This window comes from Callorhinus ursinus, unplaced genomic scaffold (assembly GCF_003265705.2).
Source record: "Callorhinus ursinus isolate GAN/ISIS: 27379988/994484 unplaced genomic scaffold, GSC_fseal_2.0 scaffold2, whole genome shotgun sequence".
NCBI lineage: Eukaryota > Metazoa > Chordata > Mammalia > Carnivora > Otariidae > Callorhinus > Callorhinus ursinus.
The window spans coordinates 101,595,108-101,606,333 of record NW_027397064.1 but is presented as its reverse complement, the minus strand read 5'-3'; the positions used below and the strand labels follow the sequence as shown (position 1 = coordinate 101,606,333).

At 40.7% G+C, this 11,226-nt stretch overlaps 1 protein-coding gene across 4 annotated transcripts in view; it reads left to right on the top strand.

Moving 5' to 3' along the window:
• The first annotated feature begins 230 nt into the window (after positions 1–230).
• The window catches only part of CLASP1 (cytoplasmic linker associated protein 1), a 260,116-nt gene continuing 249,120 nt past the window's right edge, over positions 231–11,226 (top strand). For 3 of the 4 annotated variants that reach the window (XM_073885224.1, XM_073885214.1, XM_073885207.1), the window contains exon 1: positions 231–331. The gene's annotated coding sequence lies outside the window, so the exon portion shown is untranslated. The remainder of the gene's footprint in view (positions 332–11,226) is intronic. The other variant, XM_073885231.1, reaches the window with a different exon arrangement.

Here is an 11,226-nt window from a genome sequence, read left to right as displayed (position 1 = left end):
TCCCCATCGGGGTCAATTAACGTTCTCGGAGGGGGCAGAAACTCCCGGGATTTGCAGCTCCCGAAGCCCAGCGCAGCCAGGCCGGCGCCTGCGCGGGGCGTTACCATAGAGAGCAGCCGCCTCTCTGGTCTCGGTTTGCCCTCTCTATGGTCGAGCCGGGTCTGTGGCGGTAAAAGGGAGACTGCACTGCGCAGGCGCTCTCGGCTTCTATTTTTTTTTTTTTTTTTTTTTTTTTTTTTAATCCCCGCACCAAGCGCTTAACCTCATTGGGGTGGAGGAGAAGGCGGCGGCTGTCCGCTCCGCAGCGGCAACAGTAGCGAATAATACGACTGTAAGTACCCGGTTAGGGCGAGGAGATTTAGATCCAGCCCTCCGAGGCCTTTGCCCCCTCCCCTGCGGTGGCGGGCGCTGGGTCTGGGTGGGGGCGATGTCCAGCGCTGTCATCGGCTCTTGGGTACACTTTGGGGGGAGGGGGCGGCCCTTAGGTGGGAGCCGGGCGGGGAGCAGGATGGGAGGGTTGTTTATCCACCCGGTAGGTCGCTGATCCCAGGCTGCTTTGCAAAGGGAGGAGGGGGCGGCTGTGGGGTCAGCCGGGCTTTGTGTGCCCCTCTTTCTTTTTCTCTCTCGGACCGCACCCGGGCCCCCTTCCTGACCCGAGTCTTCCCGGTCGGGTGGGAGAAGCCAGCGAACAGCCCAGTCGCGTTTGAAAAGAGCCCGGGATTGCGAGGGGAGGGGGCGAAGGAGAGAAACCCACAACAACTAGTCATCGGCGAGTGATGGGTGTGGAGAAAGATCCAGAGGGAAGGGGTGCCGGGGAGGCGGGCGGCCGGGGCTCCCAGCCGGGCCAGACAAAAGCTGAGCGAGCGTCGCCGAGCCGAGCTGAGCTGGGGGCCGGGCGGGATGCAGAGGGTCCCTTGGTCCCTGGGGCCCGCTGAGAGCTTCTTTCCAAAGCTGGGAAAGCGGACAAGTGCTGAGTTAAGCCTTGTGCAGCCGCCTCAACTTGCCTTTGTTGTTCTTTGGTATTGGCAGAGCCGCTCTGACGAAGATGAGTGTGTGATCTTGCACGTTAGCCTGGTTGGGTACAATGGAGCTAATCGAATTTTGCTTTCCATTTTCCGAGCCGCTCGGATGAGTATGGGGTTTTCCAGAGTCTAACTTATTACATAATGTTATTAAAATAGTTGTGTTTATTTCTAAGATTTAAAAAAATTAGGTGGAGCCTTTTGAAGCATGTTTTGTTGCATCCGGATGAATTTATTTGTTGTGGTGTTCGTTCATTCAATACTGACCGTTCGTAGAACCTGTGAGTTCTTTAATCATGATACTTTAATTTGTAGATGTGGCAGTGAGAGCTTCGGATTCTGTAGTCCTTTGGGAGGCAGTGATGCAGAAGAGTCAGAAGGGAGAAATAGTTGCAGGCTGCCATGTGCCTTGCATCCTATTCTGGTGCCACAGTCCCGTATAAATTCTAGCTTTAGAGATGGTTGCTTTTATTACTATTATTATTTGTGATATTTACTGAGCTTTGGTATGAGGGATCCTGGACAGTGGGCTCCTTTTGCTCATAAAGGGAGTGAAAGAACAGTAACATTGATGCAGAGACCTTATAGATAAAAACAAAAAACCACAATGTCCCAGAGTTAGTGAATATTATTTATCTTCTCCATTTGCTAAGAAAGCTTTAAATTTTCGTGAGCTGTTTGCTTATTCATTTTGGTAAAATCGTGTAACTGCACCTTTCTTAGCAATTGTTACTCAGATCTGTTTCTGCAATTCATAGTTTGTCAGCTAACATGCAGCAGCACTATTTCAGATTTTTAAAGTTTCGATTTTTTTTTTTTTTTTACTGAGTTTTCAGCCCTAACTTTATATTCCCCCAACTAAGGTTTACCAAAGTTAGAAATCCTTTGAAGTGACCATTGGTGGTGGGGATGTCAAATATTGTATCTCCATGTTACAATCTAAGCTAAGTGGTAAATACAGAAAATGCCTTTGCTAACCTGACACCTTAAATTAGTGTTGGAATTGAAAACCTAGATCTCCTGGTATGTCAGGATTTGGGCCACAGACTCAGCTTTATCTAAAAGAGGTAAGCATTTTTTGTACTAAAAGGAAGGAAAAAACTGAAGCTTGGTGTTATGCTTCAGCAACCACTGCGATAGAATCTCTTAAGTGTAGTTCTGATGATGGGAACTTACTTTTTATAGAGCAAGAGTTCAGATCCTTAAAATAGTTTGACAGGGACGCTGAGAAATGATTGGCCAAAGAACGTTCAGTTTATTGTTCATATGTATTACATTTTCTCCATTGGTTTTGGATTTAGTTTGTTTTTACTTCAGTAGTTAATTCTATTTTCTTGGGTGGCTCAGTTTCACAATTTGTAAGTTGAGTAAGAGATAGTTTCTTGGATCTGAGACCTAAATTTATTTTTGAGACTCCATTTCTTTTTTTTTTTTTAAGATTTTATTTATTTGACAGAGACAGCGAGAGCAGGAACCACAAGCAGGGGGAGTGGGAGAGGGAGAAGCAGGCTTCCTGCTGAGCAGGGAGCCCGATGTGGGACTCGATTCCAGGACTCTGGGATCATGACCTGAGCCGAAGGCAGACACTTAACAACTGAGCCACCCAGGTGCCCGAGACTCAATTTCTTCCTAACAATCTTCTATTTGTAAAATCATCGTTTTTAGATAATACTTTTAATTTAGTATTATTGGTAAATGTTATAACCACTTAAGTGATTATAATATTAGGCTAAGAGCTGAGTTATTAAAACTGCTAGTTTTGAAAACTGCAAGAAAAATGGAATCATCTAAAAGTTTTCCTAGAAAATAAGAGAAGGATCTATTAGTCTTAAAAAAAAAAGATGCAAAACTAAGCAAAGGACAAGTCGTTGATGATAGAGTTTTTGGTTTGTAAAATGTAATTTAAGAAAGTAAACGAACCTTTCTTTACCCAGGGCAAGCACCCTCCATAACGTGTGTGTTTGACTAAATGACCTCCAAAGGCCTTCTCTTTTTAAGCCCCAGAGTTTAGTGGTTATTTCTGGTGGGTCTTCATCACCCCAGGGCTTGCCTGCCTCCTTTATGCTCAGACCAGTACTGCCATACTGCAAGGCTTTTCTTCCCCAGATTCTTACGGCAGCCCCAACCCACCTCCCCACATGGATCCCTAAAGATATGGCTCAAATGACGGCCTTTCTTTCATAATGCCTGTGTTGACTTCCCTCTTGTTTCCTGCCTGGAAATCTTCTCATTCCTTGCTGATTCCTTTTGTATCCATTACCTTCCTCCCTGGAAGATTGATGCCTGTGCTTTTATTCTTCTCCAGATCCTTGAGGGCTCTGGGGGTTTGTACAACATGATGGTATCCTCTGTACTTACTACCAGGAGTTGTGTAGCTAGGAACTTGTGTAACTAGTCACGGTAAATGTGTGAGATGTGAAAGAATGAACAAATGTATCATAACTTAGAATAGAAGACTTTGAACTTTGGAAGAGCTCTTAGAGGCTCCATAGACCACTTTCCTACGTTTTGTCTACTCTGTTCTGATCATCAGCCTCACATTGCAGATGTGCTTCTCTGTTACTGGACAGGTCTTGGTTGTTAGAAAGCTAGTTTAGACTGTATCAAAATCTGCCACTCCCTTGTTATCTGTTCTTTGTTATACCCCTTGAAGCAACATGAATTAAGTCTGTTTCTTCTCCACATAATAGCTTTCATTTCCTAGGACAGCCCTCAAGCCTTCTGTAGATTAATTGATGAATTAATTTATTAGACCCTTTTTTTAGTTAGATACCAGTATCATGAGGGTACTGTTGAAAAGACTGTATGTTCCCCACATTTCCAGGGCTCAGTCTAATAGAGGGCCAGAATGATACAAAGTGAGGCCAGTTATGCTGGAAGTATGTAAACAGCCTAGATCCTTTGTCTCCTCATGGTTTTTTAAAAATTTTTAAAAAGATTTTATTTTTTAAAAAGATTTGTTTGTTTTAGAGACAGAGCCAGCAAAAGTGCACAAGCTTGGCCTTGCAGGGGGGAGGGGCAGAGGGAGAGAGAATCTCAAGCCAGTTCCGTGCTGAGTGCAAAGTCTGTGGGGCTCCGTCTCATGACCCTGAGATCAAGACCTGAGCTGAAACCAAGAGTTAGATGCTTAACCGACTGTGCCACCTAGTCGCCCCAAGATTTTATTTTTTTAAAGTAATTCCTACACCCAACATGGGGCTCAAACCTACAACCCCTAGGTCAGAAGTCCCATGCTCTACCAACTGAGCCAGCCAGGTGCTCCCTCCCCTCATGGTTTAATCAGATTTCCCCATGCTGCCTTCTTTAGGCAAATGCAGTGTCTCAAATGAAACAGAATTTGCTGTGACCTGACCAGAGTATATAGCTGTTGTCTTAGGTTAAGAAACTGTATCAGGAGTTTTCAAACTTTGTTGCACATTCTGGCTCTGCCACTTACTAGCCCTGTGACTTTGGGCCATGGCCTGTTAAATCATCTCTTCCTATTTAATAATTTCATCTATAAAACAAGAGCGAGGGGAGGGCAGTGTTAACAGTAGTACCTACTTACAGGGTTGTAAGGTTTAAATGAGATAATATTTGTCAAGTGCTGAGAGTGATGACTGACATATAGTACGTGGGTATACATGGTGTTCCTACTATGTATTTGTGATAGGAGTTAATATTAATAACAACATAGTGTAAGAAGCAATAATCAAGTCGCAGAATCACTTGAGTTTGTGAAAATACAAATGGTCCGACCTTATTTATTCCTGTCCACCCAGAGATTTTGGTCATTTAAGTCTGTGAGACCTGGACAGCCTCAATTTTAACAATCCCCAGGTGGTTCTTGAAAAAAACCCCAAAACCCTAAAGTTTGAGAACCCTGCACTCTATGTTAATTTTGTTAGTGATTGCATTTGCTTTTACAAATTAAAAAAATTACCAAGTAATAGATGAATAGATTCTCCTGAAAGATTGAAACATTGAGGGGCACCTGGGTGGCTCAGTCGGTTAAGCATCTGCCTTCAGCTCAGGTCATGATCCCAGGGGCCTGGGATCGAACCCTGCATCAGGCTCCCTGCTCAGTGGGGAGCCTGCTTCTACCTCTCCCTCTGCCATTTCCCCCAGCTTGCGCTCCTCTGTCAAATAAATAAATAAGATCTAAAAAAAAAAAAAAAAAAGATTGAAACAAGGCAGATAAAGGGAAGGGCTTGGCCCCAGACCTCAGGCCCCCTGGGAGGCATATCCACTTATCAGTTTGAAATGTATCCTTCTAAACAACTGTTCCCCATTTTGGTAGCTACACATACATGAGTGTCTTAATAATAAATAATAGCCAGATTTAAGGGAAAAAGCCTTCGATTTTGAAAGCACTTTTACATTCATAATCTTCTTTGCTCCCTTCAAACTCCTGTGAGGTAGATAGGGAAGATAACATCATTATCCTATCAATTTACAAATGAGAAACTGAGAGTTGGAAGTTAAATCCCAGTCTGAGATAGAGGAGGAGAGCCGGGCCTTCTGTTTCTCAATTTAAACGTTCTTTTCCTGTCAGCTGGCTCTTAGCTTCATAATTTTGTTGGATTATTGAAGTTATGGTTCAGGAAATCTTATGATCTTTTTGCCATGTGAATAGCTGCCAAACCAGATTTCCTCCTATCTTTTAGTGTGTTTCTACTTTTAAAAAAGTGTAAATTCAAAGTTTCATAGTTACACGTATCTGGGAAGATTGATCTTTTTGTGAAAAAAATCCAAAACTGGCCTTGGGACTCTGTTACCATGGTACATTTGGGTGAGTTTATGTTTGTTCAGGATAGCTGAATCCACTTTCCACCTGTCTCTATAAGTGTTTTCCAGTTAACTTTCCAAGCAGAATCAGTTAAATTTATTTATAGTCTTATTATAATAACATAGCAATAACAGAAACTTGAGAGACCAGAGAGGGAAAAGCCACATCAAACCATCCTAACACAAGCTATTATTTCTTAATGTATCACCTTTGAAGCTGCCCATATGTTTGTACTTTTCAGTAAGTAGTATTAGGTCTTGAATGTTTTGTGACTATTTTCCATGTAATGACAGATTACGTATCATTTAAGTTTTTTAATAGCTTTGTCATATTTGAGATGATATGGCAAATTTTGGGAAACTGGGATCCTTGACATGTGAGTATCTTTTTTTTTTTTTAAGTTTGCTTATTTATTTAAGTAATCTGTACACCCAGCGTGGGGCTCGAACTCATGACCCCAAGATCAAGAGTTTCATGCTCTTCTGACAGCCAGCCAGGTGCCACTTTTTTTTTTAATTATGTATACTACAACAGGGACTATCTTTTTGCATATAGTCTGCTTCTTTTGTGTTGTTGCTTTAGGATAAATTCAAAGAAGTGAGTATTGGGTGATTTTTTGATACACATTGTCTGATTGCTGACCAAAAAGTTGTACCAGTTAATAATTTTCCCAGCACCCTAAGAGTGTTATCAGTTCCATAAAAATTTTACCAACTTCTGGGAATATATTTTAAGTGTATTTTTTGTTACTGTGAGAGATGTGGAATGGCACATTATTTTTATTTTTCATTTATTTTGAAAAAGAATAAGCAGTAGTGATGAACTTTATATGAACCAACTGTATGCAATTTGTATTGGGCATTACACGCAGGTGATCTTGCTTCCTTGGTTTTCACTCTTGCCCTGCATTGCTAAAGCTATTGCATTTCCAGGTAGATGTGGAGGAACTGCACCCTTTGCTTTGTGGGGCAGAATAGTCTTATTTGTCAACATCAGAATGTAATCTTATTACATTTTCATCTCCTACCTTCAAGAGTTTTTTGTGCTCAAGGGCCCTGCTTGAAATATTTAGTAATCAGAATGTCTGGTGGTGGGAGTGAGGCATCTGCTTTTTAAACAGATTTCCCAAGTGATTCTGAAGCCACAGAGTTTGAGAGCTGCCTCGGGACTACCTTCTAGCTCATTTTCTGCTTAGTTTCTTCCCATAGTGTGTCTTTCCTGTGGGTAGAGGCCGACTTTGTTATGAACAGTTGCTCAGACATGGTAACAGAGGCCTGTTGTATAGAGCGAATGAATTGTGTAGCAGTGCCCTTACTGATGGAGAGTAGCTGGGTTCATTCTGGGAACAATAAGCCAGTCTTTCTACGAGTAGTTGAACTGCATAAAAACAGCTCCTTCTCTGAAGTCTTCTCGTGGTTGCTGGTGACTGTGTTTTATTTCAGTTCTGAGAGTCATAGAGCTCTCCAGAACCAAACCATGTCCTGCTCAGTCTTTGGTTGACCCAAGGGTGGTAGGTAGACCCAGTGTCACAATGGCAACAGCCACCATGGATTGAACACCCAACTTCTTATAGGTGTGCTTTTGCCAGCTCTTAGAGCAACATATAAAGGCAGATGCGATTTTCATTTTACAATGAGAGGAAGCTGAGGTTTTGAAAAGTTGAATTATTTGTCCACAGTCATACAGCTGCAGAGTTAGGCTCTCAGATTCTTCAGCTTCCTTTCCACTTAATTCTGTTTTTCCAGCACAGGTTATTCCTCGTTCGTGAAAGGTCAGTGGGCTGTCTTGGGAGAAAGTCTGCTCCCAGCATCTGGTGGCATCTAGAGATGCCTCCTTACTAGTCAAGAAGGACGTAGAGCTCTAAGCTTCCCAGGAGGGTGTCCGTAAAGGTTAGATCAGGTGACCTGCAGTTTTTTAGATTTGAGTCCCTGATTTGAAATCTACCCTTGGACAATCCAGGTCACTGAAGACATGATATAAACCTTTTTTTTCTTTTTAATTTATTTTTTTATCGTGGTTAAAATGTATATAACATAAAATAGGCCATTTTAACCATTTTTTAAGACTTACCAGTCAGGGCATTACTTACATTCACACTATTGTGCAACCATCATCAGAGTCAGCTTCCAAATCTTTTCCATCACTCCAAACAGGAACCCTGTAACCATTAAGCCGTAAATCTCCTTCCTCCCTCTCCCTCAGTCCCTGGTAATTTATAATCTACTTTCAGTCACTACAGATTTGCCTATTCTAGATATTTCATGTAAGTGGAATCGTATAATATCTGCCCTTCTATGATTTATTCACTTAGCATAATGTGTTCAAGATTCATTTATGTTGTAGGATTATCAGAATGTTATTCTTTTTTATTTGGTGAATAATATTTCATTGTTTGTATATATTACATTTTGTTTATCCTCTCATCTGTTGATAGAACTTGGGTTGTTTCCACTTTTTGACTCTTGTGAATAATGCTGCAGTGTATATTGGTTTACAAATTTCTGTTTGAGTCTCTGTTCTCAATTCTTTTGGGTATATACCTAGGACTAGAATTACGGGGTTGTGTGGTAATTCTTTGTTTAGCTTTTTGTGGACTCATTGAACTTTCTCAGGGTGGCTGTACCATTTGCACCCCCAGTGGCAGTGTGTACAATGGTTTCAGTTTCTCCATATCTTTGCAAACACTTGCTGTTTTCAGTTATTTTATTTTTAAAGTTATAGCCATTCTAATATTTTGAAACAGTATCTCACTGTGATTTTGATTTGTTTTTCCATGATGATTAAGATGTTACCTTTTTTGGGTAAATATCTATTCAAGTCCTTTGCTCATTATTAGATTGCATTGCTTGTCTTTTTGTTGTTGAGTTAGTTTTAGGGGTTCTTATATATTCTGGATGTTAAACTCTTATCAGATATATGATGTGCAGATATTTTTTCCCATTCATTCTGTAGGTTGTCTTTACATTTTCTTGATCATGTTCTTTGATGCACAAAAGTTGTTAATTTTGATGAAGTCCAATTAATGTTCTTTTTTTTAAAGATTTTATTTATTTATTTGACAGAGAAAGACACAGCGAGGGAGGGAACACACCAGGGGAAGTGGGAGAGGGAGAAGCAGGCTTCCAGTGGAGCAGGGAGCCCGATGTGGGGCTCGATCCCAGGACCCCAGGATCATGGCTTGAGCTGAAGGCAGACGCTTAATGACTGAGCCGCCCAGGCTCCCCAGTCTGTTTGTTTATTTTGCTGCTTATGCTTATGGTGTCATAGCTAAGAATCCATTACCAATCTGAGGTCATGAAGATTTACTCCTATGTTTTCTTCTTCTGTTTTTTAGTTTTAGCTCGTACATTTAGGTTGTTGATTCATTTGAGTTAATTTTTTTTTACATGGTGTGAGGTAGGGATCCAACTTCATTGTTTGCATGTGGATATCCAGTTGTCCCAGCACCATTTGTTGAAGACTGATATAAATGTTTTAATTACTTATTTTCTGTATCACTCACTGGCATTTATATATATATATATATTTTTAAAGATTTTATTTATTTATTTGACAGAGAGACAGCGAGGGAGGGAATACAAGCAGGGGGAGTGGGAGAGGGAGAAGCAGACTCCCCGCTGAGCAGGGAGCCCAATGCGGGGCTCAATCCCAGGACCCTGGGATCATGACCTGAGCCAAAGGCAGATGCTGAACGACTGAGCCACCCAGGCGCCCCTGGCATTTATATTTTGCTTTAAGTATTTGATTTCACTGCCTATCCTCCTTTATCCTTACCCCTTCTCCCCCCACTCCCCCACCCCCATTTTCTTTCTTTGAACAGGATACATGGATATTTTGTGTATGTTACAGCTTTACTGCTTGACATATGAGAGACACTTAAATGTGAGTTCCCTTTCTTCCTTTTAATTTTGTATAGTTACTTTTAAGTGGTTTGTGTTTCAAAACAGATTGTGAGGACCTTCAGGGTCGGGTATATATAATATTTATTTCTTTGTTTCCCCATTTCCAACCCTCTCTTGTCTCCCCCCACCCCCATCACTCTAGTGCCCAGTGTAGTACCATGCAAGTGATGTCCTTACCTTTTATTGATTGAATTATAAAGCTGAATATAAATCTTTGGGTTTACGTTTGGATAATCGCAAAAAATTCTTAAAAGATCAATAATCAGTATTTTGTGAAATTCTTCATGATTTTAAATGCAACCTAACTGAAGTTTATCCAAATATCTTAGGTCACATACAAAAAAATTCCTAAGGCATTTGAAAGACCTAGATGCTATATCAATCCTCACATTTGGGAAAATAACTTAAAAGGACATGCATTTAAACCATGTATCCTGTTTCAAGGGAAGAAAACAGGGTGGGCGGGTGGTAAGAATGAAGGAGGGTAGGGAGGGTTTGTTTCATGGATGACTGGAAAATTTTTAACTTGTTATTTAAGATTATGATAAGTTTTATATTGGGAATTTTACTCATTTTAGGGGTGATTTTTATATATTTAGTTTTATAGTTTTAGCTTTTATATTTAGATTGTTGATCCATTTTGATTTGCATTTTTGACAAATGCTGTTTAAAAAATTATTTGAAGTTTGTGCAACAGTGTATATTACTCTTCTAACAAAAATATTAAATATCATTAAAAAATTCTTTTGCCTAGAAATTCTAAAAGTTAACTAGGGAAGAGGTATCTGAATTTTCTTTCTGGGTCTGTATTATCAGATTTCCCCCCATCACACTCTTTAGTGTTCAGTAGGGTCTAATATTACTTGTCCTGAGTGATCAGACCTCCCTCAGGAGTCCATATTGTAATCTACCATCCAGATGTCAGTGAAGGGAAGGCTCAGTTTGAAGATTGGCCTTTGGTGTTTTGTTTTCCACTAGGTTTTGACTCTTAAATAGGTATTTCTTAGTATGCTGTTAAATAAACACTTTCATCATAGTGTTGGCCCGCTGTGAATCTGAATCTATAGCCGTATATCTGTATACATAAAGATGGACCCAACTTCTCTGTAAATAAGGCCAAAGGTAGTATATAGCAGTATCTATACACACAGAATTTGATTCAGGAAGTGTCTTTGTCATTTAATATATCACCCTTCAGATGTGGGGGCGGGGGGTAGTTCTTTAAAAAGAAATGCTCTCAGTGTCCCATTGCCCTCTGTGCAGCTGATTTGGGCTTATAAGGTGTGGTATTTTCGCCTGATCCTGATTGTGTTTACCTATTGGTAGAGAATGGCATGCCAAGGAGATTTCCTATGGCCTGTGACTGCAGTTTTAAAGTGAACATGACGGGAAAAGCTTTCCATTCTCTCATGCCTTTTAGAACTTGGAGGAGGTTTCTGAAATTGCCAAAGGAACATTTGTTTGGACTAAGTAACGATACTTAGTCTAATTGTATAGTAATGATTTCATAGAATCATGAAAGGATGACAGCTGG